The sequence below is a fragment of the Aythya fuligula genome, chromosome 11 (assembly GCF_009819795.1).
Source record: "Aythya fuligula isolate bAytFul2 chromosome 11, bAytFul2.pri, whole genome shotgun sequence".
Taxonomy (NCBI): Eukaryota; Metazoa; Chordata; class Aves; order Anseriformes; family Anatidae; genus Aythya; species Aythya fuligula.
In genome coordinates this window covers 12725249-12747833 of record NC_045569.1, presented here as the reverse complement: position 1 = coordinate 12747833, position 22585 = coordinate 12725249, and the positions used below count along the sequence as shown (strand labels likewise).

Below are 22585 nucleotides of genomic sequence, written 5' to 3'. Positions count from 1 at the left end.
TCCCTCTAACTTGCAGCTTTCTACTTTCAGGCAGCAAGAAAGTAACTGGACACCTAGATAAACTTGCTTTTCAATTGCCATAGGCTGTAGCTACTACTTCTACAAGGGAATCTGTGTTTTGTGCAGCTTTGTCTATCCAGCAGTATGACGTGCATCCTACAGACATATTCATTTCACCAGAGACCTTTCTGAAAGCACTGTAACTGAATTATTTTCCAGGCTTACGTGAGTCATTGTAAACCAGACCTAGGAGTCATTGAAAATGCAGAAGACAATTTTATAACATTAAAAGAGAAAAGAGATAGGGGGGAGAGAGAGAGAGAATTTTCGCATTTTAGGAAAAAAAAAAAAAAAAAAAAAAAAAAAAAGAGGAAAAGAAGATCAAGGAATTTCACAATGGCAAAAAGTAACCAAGTAATCAGAATCCCTCTTCCCCCCCCCCCCCTTTTTTTTAATATATATATTTTTTGGATGAGATTAAAACCTTTGCACAATTGCTTCTAATAGTCTTTGGGGAACTTATTTGTCCATTAGAAAGTCTCATTTTGGCTCAGGATGAGGTCATGAAGAGCTGTCAATGTTTTGAAACACAGAATGGTTGTTTCAATTCAACTTGTTTTTCACTGTCCTCCAAACATTAGAACACAGTTTTGCACCATTTCTAATACTCACTAAAAACACAACTTTAGTTTTGCAATGTTTTGAAATGCATGGCATGAAGTTCTTAGCTAAGGAGAATTGAAACAGTGTGGTCAGCATTTTTTTCCAGCAAAGGCAAGGACTTCTGTGCCCCAGCAGACAAGCCTCTGAACTTCCTTTTGACCTCTCTGAGATCACAATTCATGAAAAATGGGAACACAAAATCCAGATCTACTTAATTTACTGCATAAGGAATGTTATTAATTCTACTATTGTATGGCATAGGAAGACACTTCAGATACACTATAGTCATCTCATCAGCAAATAATCATCTTTTGTCCAAGGAAAAATCCCGAGCACAGCTATTAAAAGTATTGTCTGCAAAGACACGAGCTTGTTCCACTTGTTTTCCAGGATATCCCAACAACACAATTACTCAGAAAAGCCAGGTGCACCAGCCTGCGGTTATGTGATCATCTGAATTCAGCACCTCTTCACAGTACTTTCAGCTATCCCATCCCAGAGTAGGTTTTAGCAGCTCAGTTCTTTGATTCAGCTGCCATTCAGCAGCATAATCCCTACTGCAACTGCAGGAGAGGTGGAGGAAATGAACCAAGGAGGATACATCAAGTCGGGTAGGCTCATCCCTTTAAACAGTTGTATGGAGGTATGTCAAAAGAATGGTGTAAGTACCCAAGAATTTTTAAGGCCCACAAAATCCACTTGCACTAGTTCTTTCACAGTTTGTGCCTCTCTTGTTGAATATTACCTTAAAAGCTCTGGATAGTCCCTTCCTCCTTCCTCTCTTGGAAATGTACCCAATTCGCCGCTTAAGGTTGTATTCTTATTTCCGTATTCGGTCCCAAATTCCTTTAGCCAGCACAAACTTTCTTTCTTTAGACCAAGGAGGCAGAGCAAATGAAATCCAGCTTTCAGCCACTAACGTGCTCATTGGAAGTGGTCTTGTGGTCCATTTCTGTTTCTTAGCACATGAAGCACACAGTAAAAATACTATGAAAGACAGTCAAGCATATACAGAGTTTGCAATATTAAATTAGGATTCAAAAGCTCTACCTAGACAAAATCCACAAACCATCAGAGTCAACCATGCATGATGAAGATATATAATATCCTTTGCCTAGAAAAGGAATCAAGCTGACTGTCTCTAGGTGTAATTTTGACCAGGCTGGTGATGAGAGAAACTGGTAGCATAATGATTCAGTTAGAAGAGTTTTCTAAGGGAAAAAAACATATTTGACATTACAAAACACATTAAACATTAAAAAGCACATTAAATATATATAGTATATATTTAATATACATAAATATATATAAATGAATGTAAATATATTTATATGTATATATATAAAATATATGTAAGAAATATAAATACATCTAGCACCATCAAGAAACTGCCAAGGGGAAAACTTTGAAAATATAATAAAACAAAATACCAAAGCTTTGGCAACTTCAAAACATTATACACTGGCACAAAACCATTCTTAATATCTTCATGCAAAAACAATGTGCTAAATGCCACAATAATTCAGTAAGATTTGTCATTCTTTCTTATTCTACCCATAAGATACACCTCAGCTTCTAGGAATAATGATGTTAAGATTGATGTTTATTAGAAGTTTCAAAATGTTTTTGTTTTATGCAGTTTCTGAAGTGCCCTGTTGCCTGAGCTCTTCTTGTATTGGATGACCTTGAAAGTGCCTGAGTCACGGGCAATTCTAGCTGCCATCTAAACAACCATCCTAAATCATATACATTGTCATGTTCTCATTATCTGGACTTTGTACTTTCCGACCATGGAAGGATTTTCACATAAATTATACAGGAAATGAAGCAAAATGTAATTACAGTGTCCAACAGTTCCAAGGAGATAGATAGCACAAGGCATGGAACACAGTTGAACTGTCAGCTTTCAATAAATGTCACCTGATAGAAAGAATCTGAATGCAACGTATATCACTAAGCCACCCACTTTGGAATGATATCATTATCTCATCACAGGAATAAAGAGTTATAAGGTTATGGCAATTTCAAACAATCAGAATTCAAGCAGATTTTTCAAAGGGACTCTCATTCTTTGCTTTTACACATCTCTATTTGGACTTTAACATATACTAGCAAATTCTATTATATTGTATTAAATTAAGTTATCCCAATGAAAACATTTCTAGTAAGGTTAACCCAGACATTTAATAATCCATTAGCACCCTCACTTTTTCAACATAATTTTTCTCATAATAGCTTTTTATTCTCAAAAGGAAAAGACAGCTGTAGAGCTTTAGAGTATGCTTAACTCATGCTATTGAGCCGAACAGAAGAACACTGCAATGATGAATAAAATCACATTCTTGCCCTTAACTGCAGTGGATGATAAGTCAGACCCACATCCTTTGCATTAGATGTTCGTAGACTACTTTCTAGAGGGGAGCATGGAACACCATCACGTTTTCTAGGGGATATTCTTTCTTAACCTATTTTAACAGGGTAAAGATCTTGGGTTTTTGCTTGTTTGGTTTTGGTGGGATTTTGTTTGCACTATCCTCCACACAAAAGAATTATAAAAACAGTGCAAAGAAAGCAAAATATAGTTTAAAACACTAAGGAAATAATTACAAAATTGTAATATCTCTGCATTTCAAATAATCCTTTCATCCAAGGGCTTCATGATGCAAATACCTAAACCTTACTCTGCTACTGAATTTTTATCAACCAGATTATTTAGGTGGAGTTTTGAGCCCCAAAAGTCAGAAAAAAAATTATACAAGTAGCATAGAGACTTTCTCAGACACTGTGGTAGTGATTTCTTTTTTTCCTGCCAGCATGCACAAAACACATGCTGTTTTTCTTAAGTGTCTCTATTATGTTCATTGGTCTCATGGTATTTTTATATGCTTAGTAGGTGGAATGTTTTGAGAAATAGACAGTATGGGCTTAGCTAAATTAACTTGTCTAAGATTTGTTATGTGTTTTGAAGATGCATCTGGGCAGACCCTAAGGCTCAGTTCATGCAAACCAGTTTAAGCCTTGGTAAAAGGATTGTGCATCACAACTTATCATTAATATTTTTTCATTATTGTTGTACAGCAAAATTAGACTGATCAGCTTCATGTTTTGCTCCCCTTTCTTTTTTCCTGCGTATCGTGTGATTATACAGTTCTCCTGTACCCACAAAAAATAATTTTCACACTTTAAAAAACAAAAACAAACAAAAAACCCTGTTCTTTTCAAGGTTTTAAGATACCCAGTTCTCTTCATAATTTAAAAATATACCCAAGAAGAAAATTAACCACATAAATTGCATCAATGGAAGTAAAGCAAAATTTTTTCATGTTTAGTTAAGTCAGTGCCACCTCTTATATACTTCTAAATCGTCTTAGCTGTAACTAATACTGATTTAATTGGTAACTAAAATCAGGTAACTGGTTTAAATACCTAAAGAATTAAACTGAACCAACTCTACATTAAGATGTTATTTAATTCAGCCTCTGCAATTTGTACATACAGACCTTTACATTTACATTTTAATTTAAAGCACATGAAAGAGTCAGAGAACACACCCACTGAAAGTACTAATCTATGATCTGATTAGCTCCTTCACAATGTGCACCCAGCTCCAAGGGGATGCCATGACTACCAATAGGTAAGAAAGGATAACAAAAATAAAATCTGTAGGGAAAAAAATAATCAGTGAGAGCTCTTATTAAAAAAAAAAAAACAAAAAGTCTTACTTTTATCAGCAAAAGGATTTTCCTTTGAGGTTTCATTTCCATTATCACACAATGAATCTTCTGCCATCACAGACACAGATGTTCCCTTAAGTCTGCACAAATGCCAGAAGCTCTTTGTCTTAATATCCACTCTGGAAGGACTTCATTGTTAATGAGGACAGATTAGCAATTTATTAAGTAATGCTCCTGCATCTGCTGCTGGTCCTGAGCCTTTCCCTTCAATGTGGTACAAGTCAAGTGCTATAAGAAGTGAGCCTGGAAGAAAACAAAGTATATAATGAGCTTCTTACAGGCAGTAGTCCAGAGAAGAAACAGGGTGCAAACGATATGCTGTATTTATTTGTAAACATAACTGTGTATATCAGAACTTGATGCATCTAGGCATGAAAAATAGGCCAAGGACCTCTTCATCTGCCTGTGACAAAAGGCTAAATACAACCATAATGCTGGAAATAAACTGGAATTTGCCGGTCTGATTGAATTGGTAATTAATTTCACAATTAGATGTAGTTTCCAGAGATGAAAACCATCCATCCACACTTCTCGTTACACATATAAGGATAATTCCCCACATAAGGAATGGCATTTCTAGGGGGAACATCTTGGTACCTCATTCTCTGCTGGAGGATTCTGGCAATCAGCACGTTTTTTCTTGCGAAGAGAGCAGAAAGCTCCACCATGTGGTGAAGTTGCTTCCTTTTAAGTTGCTTGTTACCAGAGACGATGGTTTCCCTTTGAAGTGTTTTATCCCCTACTAATATTTAGATTAGCTCTTGGGAAAAAACAACAGACTGAACAGATTTTTTCAGCTAAACAAAAACAAAAAACAAAAAAACAGGTGGATAGTTTATTAAGACATATTCTGACATATTATTTCAGTTATCACAATTTTGCTTGGAATACTTAAAACATTTTCCTTGGCCATTTGACTAGAACACTATGACAACTACAGTCTCTGAACTAATAATTGGTACAATGGACACTGTAGATGTACAGTCTATTCAAATAGCAATCATCAGGATTCATACAAACTTTACTGATATTATTCTCCCTGCTCCCCCCCCCTTTTTTTTTTCTTGTAGTACACCTGTGACAAGACATTTCTAGCTCATAAACTACTCCAGACCCAGTTGTACACTCCAGATCTAGTTGTACAACAAGAGCAAGAGATGGCACTGGGAAGCTCAGGCACAACAAGGAATACTAAAATCACAGAAAATTAATGTGAAAGTCCAGAAACAATTAAATCCTTATATGAAATCCAAATCAGCATTTAAAACCGAAAAAATATATTCTTCAGATTCTTTAATAAGAAATGGTGAACAGTAAACTATGAATAAAAAGATAGCCAATGTAACATATAAGATACATTTATTTCAGTTATTTTAATGTATTTTATTTACTATATATACTTCTTGTTTCCTCACTGAGATATATGGGGTGCATCTCTTTCTCTTGTTTATTTTCCTTTACTTTTAATATTTGAAACATTTAGAATGTTTTTACTTCACCCTTTCTGCTGAACTCCTTAGTAAGCTTTTTAAGCACTACTTCTTCAGTGAAGCATAAATATTCAATGCCCTATTAAAATGTTCAATATCTGTAGATGGCTATAGAGATAAGTAAGGATGAGTGAGTAGACATTTAGGCTCTCATTTAAGCTCTGATTCAAAACCTTATTGAAGTTTTTTTGTTTGTTTGTTTGTTTGTTTTTAACAATTACTATTTTTATTTATTTATTCCCCCCCCCGGTGTGTTCTAAGGCCTTTAAAATGCTCTAGCAGGACACCAAGGATTCCAGCCATAAAGACCTTGATAATATTACCACCATTTACTAATTTCCCAGTTTGGAGCAGCAAAAAAGGTAGCAATGCAACAAAGTTTTCTTCAAAGTCTAATCCCATGCCCTCTTACATAGAACAAACTCATCCATTTACAAAAGCAGCATCCTCTGTGGAAAGGTGATGCTATCATAATAAACGAGATGTTTTTGAAACTAAAAGAGGTGTCTGATTCAGATGACTGGTACATATACCACATTTCCTAAAAATATGTAACATGACTCTACTGTCTGTCTTTATTCTCATAACGATGAATAATAAATACTGTACATGCCAGAACATAAAACAAACCTGGTGTGCAGACCACATTTTTTGTCACTTTCATATAAGATTTTGAGGAAGGTAAATGAAACTTACATTGGGAACAACACTGGACGTATTGACGGCCAGAGCATTTTTCTGAAAACTACTTTTTCAGGTTAATTCGTTGTTTACATACACTAGAAAAGATTCTTGAAAAGGGGGCGATGTATCCAATATCAAGTGTTCTTTTCCTCCTGCACACCTGAAGTAGACAAATTCTATAAAAAATAAATTTGTAAGTACCAGGCCCAGACATTTAAGCTGTTCTGTTTAAGAACAAGAAACTAATCAGATTTTGTTTTAATCTGATTTGGAATTTGTAACATGACCTAATATGAAGAAACAAGATCAATGAGATTAGGAACCTACACTTCTCTAAGGAAATAAGCCAATAGAATAATCCACAGACATACACAGAGACAAAACAACTGGAATCTGAGATGAATGTAGCAAAACAAGATTCCATCATTTGAGATGCAATCATTTCCTGGAACATTTAATATTAATTTGATTTGCTACATATCAATTAGGCACCAAGAACACCTGAAAAAGAAAAGTTCAATTCACTGGCTCACAAATCCCTGCTTCAAAAGATGAAAATTCTTATGCACTGGCAATATATTCTCACCCTGGCCAGTGCAGGAGCAAACAGTTGTTTCAGGAATGGAAAAAAAAAAAAAGGCATAAGAGCAATGCCTAAAGTCTTTGTCCCCTGGATTAGGGATAGCATCTGCAAGATACAATTTTATGAAAGTGGGATATGTAGCAATGCATCATCTACCAGGCACCAACAGGAAGAACTAAAGCTCAGTTATTTAGGATGCCATCACTCTTACCATATATCCAAACCAATCCAAAAGGAATTCCTTCATGAGACTGGTACAATAAACAGCATTTTGTCATCTCTAAATGTGACACAAAGTTCAGATCTCAGAATATCTAAAAGCTCAATTATAGCAATGAGTTTCGCTGATCATGAACCATCAATGTTTCAGCAAATATGACGATGAATTATTAATTAGGACAATCTTAAGAGATTGCTAGGAATAGAAGTTACAGAGAAATCATGGGGATGCTTAAGGATAATCTCTTTGTAATAAACATCTGTCCAAACCCAGATAAACATGTCAATATTGATTACATTCTTGATAACTACACCTTGATTCAGCTCTCAAATCTTAACCCACATCTCAGACCCTGTTGACAACTGCTTAATCAATTTAGGTCTTTTTTAAAAGACAAAAGCAAAACGTGGATGGCTTCGCTGTTTAATTCTTTTCATTGTGAGATTGTCTGTTGGGGTTAATTATCAGTGAGCATTTAAATAAGGAGTACAATAAACTGCAATTTCCTGATCAAACAGCAAGCAAATTTATTTTGTTTTAATCCTTCTCTATGTACATATTTCTCAAGTATATCCAACAGAGCTACCCTCAACAGTGGACCAAAGCGAGGAGGAACCTGAGGAGGAAGCAAAGGCCACAGCCTCTCCAGCTGTTCAGTTCTCCATGAAGATCTGGTCACAAGATTCTTGTGGCAGCCTTTTGCCATGGCCTCCCCAAATGGTGCACAGATAACCTTGATTTCCAGTGCATAAATTTCCCCATGATAAACCAGGAATAAGTTTAGAACAAGGACATAAGCCATCACCAAGAAGCCATTTCCATGCTGCCCACTATACGAGGAAATAAGTTTACTAGGAGACATCCCTGAGGGCTGAAATCCTCCTATCAATAATTGGATGGTTAAACATGGCCAACACAAGTCAGGAGGGGAGAATGGTAGTAGGGCAGCTTGCTAGAGAGCTTGAGCAAGTTCCACTAAGGAATTCAAAGAAAAATGATACAATATACAATAGTTCTTAGAGGCGAATTCATGAACTGAATGGCCTGTACCTTCATGATTGATCCTGTCAGTCAGTACAAATCTGTTTCCAAAGGAAACTTGCTTGGTCTCTGTTTTCCTATGAACCGAATCCACAAAACCCTCAGGGAAATGAATGCTATTTCTACTGCAGTGAGCATCCTTTGTTTTGCTGGTTTGCAGAGCAAAGTGCCAAGAGGGGAGGACAGTAAGGCAGTTATGAAAAGAAAGGAAATGCCGTCCCCAAGACAAATTCAACTGGTTGAGTTGGCAGGATAAGAACAGTAAGGGTATAATCAGAGAGAGTGGGAAAATAGAAGGCATCTAGTTGACGGAAGGATAAAACAGACATGGCCTGTTCAGCCTTTCAGCCTGTCTGTAGTGCTGTCAAACAGCTAATCCTTCCAAAACTCCTTAGGGAAGTTAGCAGCAACTCTGACAATTGCTGTGCCAGAACCCAATAGATGTAATTTCTTATGAAGCTAAAGCTTCATTGTGACAGGGGGCCTTCAGCTCTGCAGCCAGCACCCCAAACTCTGCATTCACCCTCCTGTCAGCCTGTGGCAGCTCGGGAGGCAGAGTCAGGCCCTCGTGCCTGGCAGCAGCATGCAGCCCCAGGAGCTGGGCAGTAACACGGCTTTACTTTGGACAGGCTGCTTGGGTTCAGCAGATTTAGCAGAACATTTAATGTACCTCACAAGTGAGCTCCCAGGGGCTGGAAAAAGCCTGTGAGCTCAGTGGGGTTTTGCACACTAAGATCAGGTAGCCACAGAGGGGATTAACAGAGTGGAAAAAGACCTAAAGCCTTCCTCAGCCCTGCTAGTAAGTCTGTGGTGATTTAGGGGGGAAAAGGGGGGGACATTTAAAATAAAGGAGAAATTGTCTACTGCTACCTACAGACGCTACTCACTGACATATGCCATAGGACTCTATTCAGTCTGACCCAGTAAAAATTCACAGAGGTGTGGAAGTAAAGCTTCAATGGATGTTACCAGCAAGGCTACATGCTGCTTACTGCACGAGTCCCTGCTGGCTCTGCCTCAGCAGACTTGCACAGACTCCCCGCGAGATGGCTGCAGAGACTGCAGCATCATAAATGAAGCTGTGGCATCTCAATCCAAAGGCAAGATACTCAGAGTATTTCAAGTGCACATGGGCACTACAGAAAGCTGCACCTTTCAAAAATGCAAATACCCACAATATTTTTCAAAACTTCATGAAAAAATATGTAAGATTTAAGTGAAACATTTCTCATTTTTTGAGGTGTTTTTCTGATCCCTGTGTTCATATAGTTCTTCACAGCTTTTGGTTATTATATGCTGCATAAGCGCATGATCCAAATCATCAGCACTGCTTTTTATTTTTATTTTTTTATTTTTTATTATTATTATTTTTTCCTTAAAGACCTTTTGAAAACATTGCATTTCTGTCTTCTGCAAATAGACCTTTTCTGTTACATTACACTGATTGTCAAACATGCTTTCTTACCCATGTTTGGCTGTCATTCAGCTGTTCCTATTACTGTTCACTACATGCTGTCAGTATACCTCCTGTCCCTTCCCAGCTTAGATTTTTTGATAATTAGCCATTCCACACTGGCTTGTCACTGGCTGTGGGTCTTAAGTTCTGATTCAGCCAAGCAACACAAGCAAAAATCCAGACATAAGCTTGGGTATGAAAAGCTTGGCCCATCACCTCACCCTGGAAACTTTGCCCTGACAAAAGAACATCAACACAATCTAAACAGAAATCTAAGCCAGGGATATGTACTCAATCTGTCTTAATGTGAACAGCTGCAATCCAAATTCTGCCTCATTCTACCTGCAACAGTTTTAGCACAGGCACTGCAACAGCTTTAAACCAGGGAGATCTACATGCCCTCACACAGCTCTAACTTTCTGAGGTCTGAAGGACACAACATTGATTTTAGCCTGGGAACATCATCTGAAACAGATATTAAATATCCTCATAGTCCATGAGGATATTTAGTCCATAACTAATTGCAGCCTTAGTTTGGAAAGTCCCACAAAGAAAGCCTACAGAAGACTACTCCCAGATGAATTTCTATCCTGTCCCTGGTTGAAATCTAGGTCTTATAAGTTTTCTTTGCTGATCAGAATTCTTGTACTTACTCAAATCTATGTCATACCCCTGTAGTGGAGCAACCTTTTGTCTAAACATTGAAGCAAAGCCTGTCTAATTCAACTCTGTCAGACTTCAGGCCTGATTACTTATGGATTCACATGTCCTTCTTAGGCACCCATTTTTCAGATCGGTTCTTTGAAGCTTAGTCAAATTGCTGATGCCAGCTTCAGCAACAACCTCATTGTGGAGCCAGCTACTCTTGCTGACCTTGGTTTCCATCTAGGTCTAACAAGCAACCCTCATTTTCGCCCTTTAAATGTGCCCAAACATCAACCAAAAACTCTGCACTTACAAAAATACTTAATGCGTTTGGTTTTAAATCCCTCTTCCTGCCCCAGCAACAAACAAAATTATTCAGCATCAGACCTCCATGGACCTAGTTCATCAGGAAAAAAAAAACAACTTCTCAACAAAAATCAAACTTCATGGCCTCATCTAAACCCAGGCCCTTAATTTTCATGATTACAGGGTATGTAAAGTAATGTGAGTCACGCAGATATCCATTTGGATAAGACCATAAGACTTTGTTCTCCAAACCCTGAATGTGCACATATAACCTTCTGAAATCAATGTATATAGTCATTACTAGCTGTTGTTTCATGCTTGAGGATTTGAGGCTTGGCTCTTATCAAAGAGCTGATTAATTTCAACATTGCAGAAACCTCATTTAATTAGGGGGACTTTTCTGGAGTTTATTTTATTTTATCTTATTTTTAAACTGAAAACAACCATATGAGTACATTAAAATTATGTAATTTTGAATCTCTGAAGCTTTTCATGAGAATTTGCATTTAGAAATATCTTGCATGTTCTTCAAAAATACTTTCAGTCATTATATCACTGAAATTAGATGCAATTAATTTACAACTTCTAAAAAGAGTGAGAATTATATATCACAAAACAAAGTTCATAATATGCCAGGTCCTAGACCTGTGCATAAGTACAGAGATAAATACTGAACCAGTCAAAACTATGTATTTTAGACATCTCATTATCAAAAGCAGAAAGGACAGTTAAGCACTTTGTTCCTTTTAACATGGAAAGCTGTTCCATTAATGTAATTTCTCACTAAGAAAAAATATTGTATTAATATTTGTTTTATAATTAAATCAAATTATGATTATTTGAAAAGTAACAATTTGAAAATAATGGAAAATAAATTAATTTCTTTAATTTCCATTAATTTCTTTTCCATGTTCCCTTCTTATTTAATACAATATGTGATAAGGAATCTGTGGAAATGGCAAGGGGCATCATTTTATAGCTACACATCACAGTTGTAAGAAAAGGATAAGTAGTAAAAAAATGTTTGGGAAAATGTGAAATCTTCAAGAAACAACATGAAAACATGAAACCCTTTCATGCACAAATCACAAATCATAGTCTTTGAGGTGAAACAAAGCATACTGAAATATTCTAAAGGTTTTATAGAGAAATGATACATTTCATCCAGACTTGGGAACAAAGAAAGTTGCAAAAGAAAGTTTCTTCAATGAACACACAAAGTTCAAGAACTTGTATCCTCAAGATGTATTATGAAAATAGAGTTACTTCCCCTATTCAAATTACTATTTTCTACCTTTCACAGAAATCCTATACTGGCTCAGCCACATTGGAGATGTTAAAAAAAAAAAAAAATCCTGGCAAGAAACACTTTTATAATATATACCAAATAATACACAATATAACTGTCAATCAGATATGAACCTTATTTTTTTTTTTGAATATGTCACATTCTGAAGTAGTATTAAAATTCATGCATCATCCTTTGGAAAAAAATAGTATTAAATAATTATTAAACTACATTCGGAATATGACCTTCATATCCATTTGTTTTAAGTCAAAATCTTTTCTGAATGTGTTTCATTTTTCTGTAGATGGCAAACAGATGAATATAAATGGTATTTATCAAGTTCTGGAAGTAAATGGAATAATAAAACTACTATGAAATTATTTGTGTTCAGACTGTATGAAAAGGCCATATCAGATATAATGGCTAGACTAATCAAGTACTGTAGGCTTCTTAATTTTGCAACAAAACAAGTGACACCAAGTATACTTCAAATGGTCTTACAGCATCTAATATTGATGATTTTCTTGTTCCCACCTACTCCTCTCCAGAACGTTTGCTTTTTTACTCTGCTGGTTTTCTTTACTGCTAATGCCCTTCCATATGTTCCAATGATTCTGCATGTTTAAACAACCTCCACAGATAGTTGACTTATTCACACGTTTCAGGAGGCACAGAAAAGCTGAAGAGCATTACAGATAGCCATCAGCAACTTCCCTTACAGAAAGGTTACTTAATGCCCAAGAGAGACAAATTTATTTCCCCTTCCATACCCCTGAGGTGAAAGACAAAATATTGAGGTATCTTGAGAAAAGCCTAGTTGCTTAAAGGTGAACAAAATGGTGAACAAAAGAGACGCTTCAACTTCAAGTAAACCTTATCTAGTTGGGGAAATATGACCACAGACAGTAATTTCTTCCTGGGACAGAGGCCTAAATAATCTTCCAGACAAAGCAGTCTTAAGAATCCCTTCCCTAGGAAATTCTAGCAGGGTAACTGTGTTCTGAGTGTGAGGAGGAGTATGGTTTGAGTGTGAGGATAATTGCTTTACACCAATTATCTCCTATTAATGTTTTTTAACTAAGAAGCCATGATCTAGCTCTTCCCATACATGGACAGAGGTGTCCTGGAAGTGGCTAACATTCTTGTATGATTAAAGAAAGATCTATACATGAAATACTGTCCATCCCTTATTTGGCTAATTAAGAAATAAACTAGTATTAGCAGCTTTGAGAAAATCCACAAGAAATTTAAGCATCTGGTATTTTCTACTCATCTCTTAACTTGGGCTTTCTTGGCATATGAGCTGTCTTTTGGCTGATTTCCACTACAAGCAGGGAGCTTGCATTACAGAAGTCAAGAAGAGTCCTCACTTTCCCACCATCCATCTTCACTCCTCTACAAAAAGGAAGTGATAAGGCCAACGTAATCTCTTTGGCACCCCAGACATAGGGGGAGATATCACAAACATCAAAAAATTTTAGTGTCATAGATGCAGTTGCAGTATATTTGACATACTTTCCCTACACATCAAATGACTTGGGTATTCTTGATGTCTGTTTTGGTGACTTTTTTTTCTTGCCATCCCCTTTGCTATAAAATTCTGTCTTCCTTTGCTGCTGCTGAGATTGTGGGGGAAAAAAAAAAAAAAGCAGTCAAAGAAGAAAAAACTTGCAACTCTCCTCCTCCTCAAATGCTTTAATGTATCTACATTCTACTGCAAAATTTTGATGTTTCCATGTATACTAAGGATTGCAAATATTGCTGAAAAAGGAAAAAAATCGTATTACTAGACTTCAAAATGAAGATTTCATGGTGCATGAAAAACAATCAGTCTTCTCCACTGAGTTTGACTTCATTTATCACGAACACAAGTTTACAATAGCTGATGTCCAAAATAATTAAAAACCTATCTCTTGCACATGATGAATACAGGTCTTGAACACATTCCCTCTAAACAATTCCAGCTTTGGTTAAAGCAAGGCTACAGTAAAATGTAGTTTGGGGTCTTGTATATAACACCAGAAAAGAAATCACAGCAATATAAATTACATTTTGATCTCCAACACAGACAGTTTAATAGGCCAGATTCAGCAAAGCATTTAAGCAAATGCTTAAATCCCATTGATTTAAGTGGGATTTAAGTACATATTAAGTACTTAGTTGAATTGGGGCCATACTGTGAAGGGACTCGTAGAACAAGGAAAACACAGTAGGCTTTGGGGATCTTTATTTACAGCTCAGACGTTAAACTTAGCAAATTTGGCTTAGGAACCTGTATAATGCAAAAAGAGCCAAGGACAGACTGCAAGAACATTTGGCTGCCCCAGGTCACTTCAGGATAATACAACATACCAATATGGATTTAGTTTCTAAAATACTTTTATCTCATAATTTACCACATTTAATTCACAATTGAGGTGTGCCACCTTAATGCGTCATTCAGCACTTTACTGTATAGAGAGACTTCAGACGCTGCCAAATTTCTAGTGCTCTCATTTATTCATCTCCCGTTCTTCCCTCCCACTTTTAACCCCAACCTTCTGGTTACAGGGAGAGGAGGAGGCAAATGACATTTGCTGTTTGTCAGTCAACTCTCACTGCATAACTAAGGAGGAAAAAAAAAAAAAGGGAAGAAAAAAGCTAACAACATCAAGTACATCATCCTGGAATACGGTTCTCCAAGAGGGGATCAAACCAGACATTTCATCTCAGTTAAAGGAGTTCTGTTAAAATTATGTAATTTCTCTTGTAGGTGTCTTGGAGTGAAACCAAAACTATGTTTAGTCTACATATAATTTCCTAAACATTGTAGCTGACAAAAAGATTTACTTTGCCCATAGGATGACTTTTAATTATTTCCTTATCTTTCCTTCTTGACTCTAGATATAAGTTTTCTAACTCTACTAACATTACTCCAGATGGTTGAACTATTTCTATTTATCTTGCAAAGTAGAAGTTGGATTTTGGGGACATTAATAATTCTTGTTGTCAGCTTTTCTTTTTGGGAATAAACCTATTTCCGGGGAAGTCTGGGAAGCTTGGTTCCCTAGCTCTAAGAATAGATGAACAGGAAACAGAACATTATATCATGTCCAAGCACTACCATTTGTAGAGGAATTAAGACTCAGAGTTTTATGAAATCTCCTAATCATGTTTTAAAACAGATTAGTTTTGAGGTCAGTTTCCATTTAGCAGAATGCTCTCATGCTTATGAGAACCCTTTCTTAGTAGTATTTTCATGACAAGACCAAGATAAAACATGATCAAATTTTGGTGAGCTACAAAACACCAGATTATATTGCTCAGGCTTATTTCTAAAAACATTTAATTATTATAGATGATAGTGTCAAAATCGATAATTATAATAATTTCCATAAACAAATAATAAAGATTATTTTCAGTTAGATAAGAGATAAACAATGTTTTTCAGGTATTTAACTGAGGTGAAGGGAGGGTTCCTAAAGTCATCCTAGACTTACATATAAAATTTGCATATTTGTGCTAAACAATTTTGTGATAGTGCTGGAAGCTAATCTCACCTTTTCTGATTCCTACCAGGTGTCACATTTTCAGAAGACCACGTTTCATTCCAGGCAAGAGGCATGAATCCATTTTGAGTACTGTCACTGTGAAGAAAGTATATACAATTATTCATCCAGGTCACAAAAAAAATCTCTCTAAAACAGTGCAAGACCAATTTAATTACATGGTAAACAGACTTATGTCATTGCATGCACTGCTATTTCTGGTACTTAAAACCTGCTGAGGAAGTTGCATTAACCAGCAAAATTACTGACCCCTTTGTGGGTGCAAACTTAAATGAGTAAACACAACCCTGAGCATACAAAGGATCAGCCCTAGTTCTCACCCGTGTGTGTGCAAAAAATGCTCTAATTTCATTACACATTAGATTTGCTAGTGCTGTGTTAATTCCAGCCTGAAATTTAGGACACAACAGTCTCTGAGCTGAGGCCAATGTGCTTCTAGTGGTTAGCAGATAAATTAGGAAAATACCAAGCCTATTAAAATGAGCATATTCAGAAATGTAATTGGACAGTGAATGAAATAATTTAACATTGATCAAAACAGATAAACAGCACACTGTTTTATGCTCTGAAAAAAATGTGTTACCTGACAGTTCATACAGCCTATCAGAAAACAAAGGAAGAATAAACTTTAGCAACAACATTCATAACAGTACGACTACTAAAAGAATGATCACTATAAACACTTATCCCAAAGCAAAGTTTTGCACTACTCAACAGGTATTTACAATGGAAAGAGGCTTACTTTTTCTTCATTTTCAATCATGACGGAACACTCTGGTCTCATTTACCTCCTCAGCTAAACCAAGTCTTTTCTTCTGCATACCATAATATGGCTACAGAAATCTGCTGTGGGAAAAAAGATTTAAGTGAATAACTAAACAAGAGTGATCTTTCCTCCCTCAATAAATTCAGTAGAAGTTTCCAATACTTTCCTTTCAGTTCACAAACTGTCTAAATTCCCAAACAGCAGACAGCAAAGAGCTTATGTGGCACAGTAATACAAAATTTTAATGCTGGACAGGAAAAAATAAAGAACTTTCAGTAAAATTTCTGTTCAGTATTTTACTACATCGAGCTGATGTCAATTTTAATCAGAATTTATGTTGCATGTATTCTGTCTTAAAATAAAAGCTGAAGAGGAACTGTTCTCATTCAGAAAACACAAATCCATGTGCCCTTTCAATTACTTGTGAAGTAGGAAATTCAGGAGTCACAGTGAGTCTGAAAATCTCACATATGTCAAGTTAAAGTGCTTTAAAAAGCCTTGTATGAATTTGTTTTTCTTCAAAAGAGTATGATACGAATCAGACAAGGAAAATAATATAATAATATTTATGGTAAGCAGCTAAACCGTGTGATTGACACCTGCATTCCCCCAAAATATGTGAACAACAAAATTCACTACAACTGAAATTATTTAAAAAAAAAAAAAAACAAAAAAAAACCACGCCCAGGCTTGGGAAAAATTCTGCAGTGAATTGTGAACCTGCTGTTACTCTTCCTGCTTTATATGCATAACAGCAGTAAGCCAGGCTGACCTTCATGTAATCAGTTAAAGTTACATCAATAGGACAATTCTCAAGGGGAAAAAAGGTGGTAAGGAGTAAAGGGGAGAGTCAGCCTAGATTTTTCTAAGGGAAAAAAAAAAAAAAAAAAAAAAGTTTGTGGGCTAGGGCTGGTATCCCTTACAAAAATAGCTGGGGTGAGACTACTGTGCTTTGCTGTTGCTTTTCTGTGTTTTTTTTTTTTTTTTTTTTCTTTTCCCCTCCTCTTTTTTTTTTTTATTAATATGAAAGTGCTTAATATTGTAGGATGACAGTGTTTCTGCTTGAGAGAGGGAAAAGTCTAGGACTATAAATAATCTATAAAAAGCGGGACAACTGCACTTGGTTGGTGTCCTTCTAAAAGGCTCAGAAAACACAGTCCCCAAGGTCTACCATCATGTTCTATCCTTTGCCTCATTACTGAGCGCCACGAATGAAGGACTAAAATGGCATTTATAGGATATGTCTTTTTTCAGACGGCAGGAATCCTGAATTACTTAAGTTAACGTTACACAGGCCTGCTTGAGTCTTGGAAGCTGTCCAGCAGTTGCAATGGAGCGATCAGGAGAGATTAATTTCATCTACTGCTTCAGTACAGTTTAGAGTAAAATAGCACATTTTGACCTCAAGCTGGTAAGAGAAGGCTGTTTCTGGTACCAGAGTGATTTTAACACAGTGAAGAATTTCATTGCAGGTTTCTGTGAAGACATACTGCTTTTTTCATTTCCTTGGCTTTGTGACCATCAGCTTAAAAAGTGTATTCATACCTCCTACAGTAACACATACGGGGAATGCACAGGGCAGGATCACCACTATAGGCTCCTAGCAAACTACTTTCAATGGTGCTGCATGAGCGAACAGCACTATGCCTGGCAGGCAAGGATGCACAGTTTCACCATCCTGACACTTTGCTAAAGTAATACATCTAACGGGACTCAACCAGTGACAAGATTCTGAAGGAATGTGGTGAAAACCCAGCTTGGCCTGGGGAATTTATTGAGGAATCATCACAGATGAGGAGGGAATTTACTGAAGGGATCATCCAAATGAGGCTGGAAGGCTCTAAACAATGTAATTACTCTTGTTAGCATCTAGGGGATAAATTATCCCTCAGATGGAAACTAAACCCGTAAGAGGGGAAAGTTATTTGGTAAACTCACCACAATAAACCACGAAGAGTCATCTCAAAAGCAAAGCTATTTGTGGGCCAACAAAGGGATACAATTTTAAAATTCCCAGCTATAAATGTTCATCATCTTACAAAAAAGCACTTCTAGATCTCCTTAAACATGTCCAAAAGCACATATCTTCCAGGTATTCCTTCTGTTTCTGTAACACTGGCACTGGGTGATTCTCTGTAATTTTCCACTGAAATCTTTGCCCTGTCCTCCATGGCACACAACCCCAGTAAAGCTACTGAGGAACAATGACACAGACAATTTTTCCCTTTATTTGTTTTTTTTTTTTTTTTTTTTTTTTTTTTTTTCTCTTCAGGTTATCCTCTACAGTTTCAATGTACTTATGTAGATTTAAATGGCGATTACTTATTTGCATATCATACAAATTTTATAGTGGAGCTATGACTCTATTATACAGACTTTTCTGCTCTATCTCAAATCAAGCTGTAAGTAGATAACAGCGTGGCCTGCTAACAGTTACTTAGGAATACAAAGCAACTAAAATAAACGAGTATCCCTATTATCAAAACCGCAATAATCTCCATTCTTATTATATATTTTTTAACTCACCTCTCTCTTTTCCCTTAATAAAGGAGCAAAAGGTCAGGGCTTCAAGCACATAAACAAGAATCAAGAAAAAGAGAATAAGATCAAATATCTTGGTTTTACCAGCAACTCTTAGTCTCAAAGACCAGCAAGTCTGTGGAAAAGTCAATATACAGAACTTGCGGGCACTATTATATCATTTCCTGCTGCTTTTCCAAGAATCCCATGATCATTTAACGTGGCACTTGCAGGAAACACATAAAAAGGAGCACTGAAGAAAGGAAAATAAAACAGTGCTGTGACTTGAAATGTAAATACACATCATCCAAAGAATATTCCTGAGAACGGTATGAAAAAGAATCACCTTTACGAATTCCAAAAGCTTAGAAAGGGTAAGTCTAGCAGGTACTGTAGTACTTCTTTGGAAGACCATCACTGGCATTCAGATTACAGAAGGAAGAATCTGATAAATTAGGCCATACTAATGAAGAAATGACAGAGTTGATACATAACCAGTATCTGAAGAAATATCCAGTTCTTGGAAAGGCATCACAAGTACTGAGTTGAATACACAACCACAAATAAATAATGACTTAGTTTCCAGAAAACTGAGAAGACAACTATTTGGTCAGCTGCAGGGGGCATAAAACATGTTTTTCCTTTGTGCCAGTATGTGATAGGGTAATGGTATTGAGGTCTAACAATTTCAAAGGTGTACTTTCATTGGGGAGTTGATAAACCAATTCAATACCTCAACACAGCACACCCCCTGCACCAGTCACGAGGGTCTAGAATCTAGTCGTGTTGGCTTGGCACACAATGCAGAAATCCCCTGTCTACAAGCAATGAAGAAGGGCCAATATTTGCTGCACTAGAGCAGCAGCAGAAAGCTGTGTGGAAAAAACAGCTCAGGCTGTTTTCATCAGGGTTTTATTTAACCCTGTGCTAGCACAGCTTAAGCTGTGTTATTGTCAGCTACCACTGTGAGATTTATTAGAAAGGAGTGTACACATAGGCTTAAAACAGTGTCTTCTGTTTGGAAGAGAATTCCTAAGAGTATGCCCAAATATGCTCAGAGTATAAAAACAGGCTTTGGACAATAGGTTTTATTAGAATCAAACTGTAGGAACTTATTTTTAGTTCATATCAAGCACTCATTAGAGGGGAAGAGTTCTCCCATTAAATATTCAATTAGTAACAATGATCTCTCAGTCATGTTGCTGCTGCCTGAGACACTGGTTACTCATAAAATACCGAGTTGTGAATAATGACTGAAAGTACTGTCACCAAGCGTGAAATAATGAAACAATGGAAAAGAATGGGGAATAATAAGAGAAAGACTTGTAAAAGTTATTAACCTACAGAAAGAAGTCTGCACATGATGAAGGATAAAGCAGCAGCAGTTGGAGAAATGCCTATGTGAGAAGACCTCAGCATTCTGCTCTGTATGTCAGCTTTCTCATGGGACTTTGAAAAACGTTGATTTTTCTTTGTATATACTTAGAATAATATGAACCACAATACATGTTTCTGATTTTCAGAGGAAGGTGATAAATTTATAATGTCAATTATAGGAAAAACGTTTATGGTATTAAAATATCTGCATAACTAGTGACTTATAGCTTCCAATATTCCCCTATCCCCCTGCAAATATATCCTAAAATCTCATTAGCATCTGACAGCCACTGCCAGCACTGTCTGCACAATGCATGTATCCAAGCACTCCACACCTGAGCTCGGCTTCTTTCTAAGAACCTTATTCTGCAGCACCTTACATGTTCCCACTACAATCAAAACATTCCACAATTCTGCTTTAAATCTTATACGACTCATGACAAACTATAGCAAATCTCAAACTAAATAACTTTTTTTTAAATATATATTTGATGACTTCCAACTGATGACTAGAGACATGTACAGTAAACAGAATTGGCCAGCTATTTTCACTTTGTCTCTGTATATGCCCCAACTCAGATTTTCTCTTGAAGGTAAGAGACTCAAGATGGCAATAGAGAGCTGGAAAAAGCGTGTTCTGGGAGAGTACTATAAATATCTCTTTTGTTGCTTAATGTGTTGATAAACCTCTTGCTAGAGAGGCCTCTGGTATTAATCTGCCCATCAGTGTCTCAGTAATTCTCATCTAAAATTATCAACAAATAATTTTGTTAGTACAAAATGTTTATTTGCAGTTACACAACTCCCAATTTGCAGAATATTAGCTGCTTAAAACATAAGCAAACAGCCACAGACTATAAAATCCAGTGCTGAGAAGATTAATTCATAACCTTATTTTGAAGTAAGTTTAATGTTACAAGATCTAGTAATGTTCCCAAAGTCTGTTAAATGTTAGTGCCTTAAAGGCAAACATTTTATTTGAATTGTTTTTAAATGGTACTCAAAAAAATATGATCAAGATTTTAGAAAAACAAATATACTTATTTTTCTTAACTCAGAAAGAGGATTCTCTGTCCAGTCACACAGAATCACACGACAATATTAACTGTATGCAGAACTGCTGAATATGCCCTGAGACTACTGTGAAGCACTGCTGTGTGTTGCTTGACAGCTGCTGCCTTCCATCCCAGAGGTGGCAGCCTATAAATGATGAATGAACTTATTCATACAGTCTGTAGCTATCTGAGTGTAAGAGAGATCTAATATGCATTACGTACATCTGTCTAGATATACGTACACAAGCTGAGTTTGGTTTAGTAACATTGGAAAGAGTCCCAAAAGTAAGGAATTTTAGAGTTATCACTTCTCAGTATTTTCCAAGATAAACGTCCAAAGAAGCAATATTTTCTACAGGATTATTCTTAATTAGTATTTATCATTTGAATATCTTGTAATAGTATGCTTCCTCCAGCCTAAATGACTCTCTACTGGCTAAAGAACTTGCTATGCTAAGGGCTGGACCAGAGCTGATAAGGGTTTATCCCTTTACATCAGTGGACTTCAGTTCAAACCTATGGCTCCTGCCAGGGGAGAAAAATGTTTTTTATAAGTAGGAAAGACAAATTTATGCCTAAGCTCCTGTTTCTGAACAGAGCAAGAGTTGAAAATTTTAAAGCTGATTACAAATTAAAATATCTCTGTCCCCAGATGCTTGCCTACCTTCAAACAATTGGCTGCCCGTCTGCTATCTGGAGCTGCAGGGACAGGTGTGCTGAGAACTGACACCTATTTCAGGATCAGAAGAGGGCACTAGGGTTTAAGGTACATTCGGAATAAATCCAAGACAAAGAGGAAAAAAAAACAGTGAAGCATGTTAGAAATAGTCCCTTGTTATACTTGTTTTGTGAGAGAACCAGCAGAATAAAGGGAGAAAACATAGGCAGGGCTGGAGGCCCAAGGGACCAGGTGCTGTGGCAGCTCAAGCACAGCTCAAGGGACATGTTTGGTCACCAACATTTACACAAGTGCCTTCAGCTTGCAATAGCCTCACCCCACATGCTGAAGCCCTCCCCTCCATCCCACCCGTCACAGGTAAGCCTCACCATGTTATTTCTTTGTTGGGCTCAGTTTGTGACTGCGCTGGCAGCAAACACACACATGACCAGAATGACAGAAACTCACAGAGATTGCTGAGCTGCCCAACCCACCAAGACGAGAAGCAGTCAGAAAGATGAAGAGAAGGGTCCTTTGAGGGCTCAAGAGAT

At 36.7% G+C, this 22585-nt stretch overlaps 1 long non-coding RNA gene across 3 annotated transcripts in view; it reads right to left on the bottom strand.

Annotated features, from left to right (window-relative positions):
- Positions 1-438: 438 nt before the first annotated feature.
- Positions 439-22585, bottom strand: part of LOC116493704 — a 61745-nt gene continuing 39598 nt past the window's right edge. For 2 of the 3 annotated variants that reach the window (XR_004253782.1, XR_004253781.1), the window contains exons 4-9: positions 16401-16504; positions 15650-15736; positions 6584-6747; positions 4995-5194; positions 4386-4640; positions 439-1874 (exon numbers count right to left, since the gene is read on the bottom strand). This is a non-coding gene — a long non-coding RNA (uncharacterized LOC116493704). The remainder of the gene's footprint in view (positions 1875-4385; positions 4641-4994; positions 5195-6583; positions 6748-15649; positions 15737-16400; positions 16505-22585) is intronic. The other variant, XR_004253783.1, reaches the window with a different exon arrangement.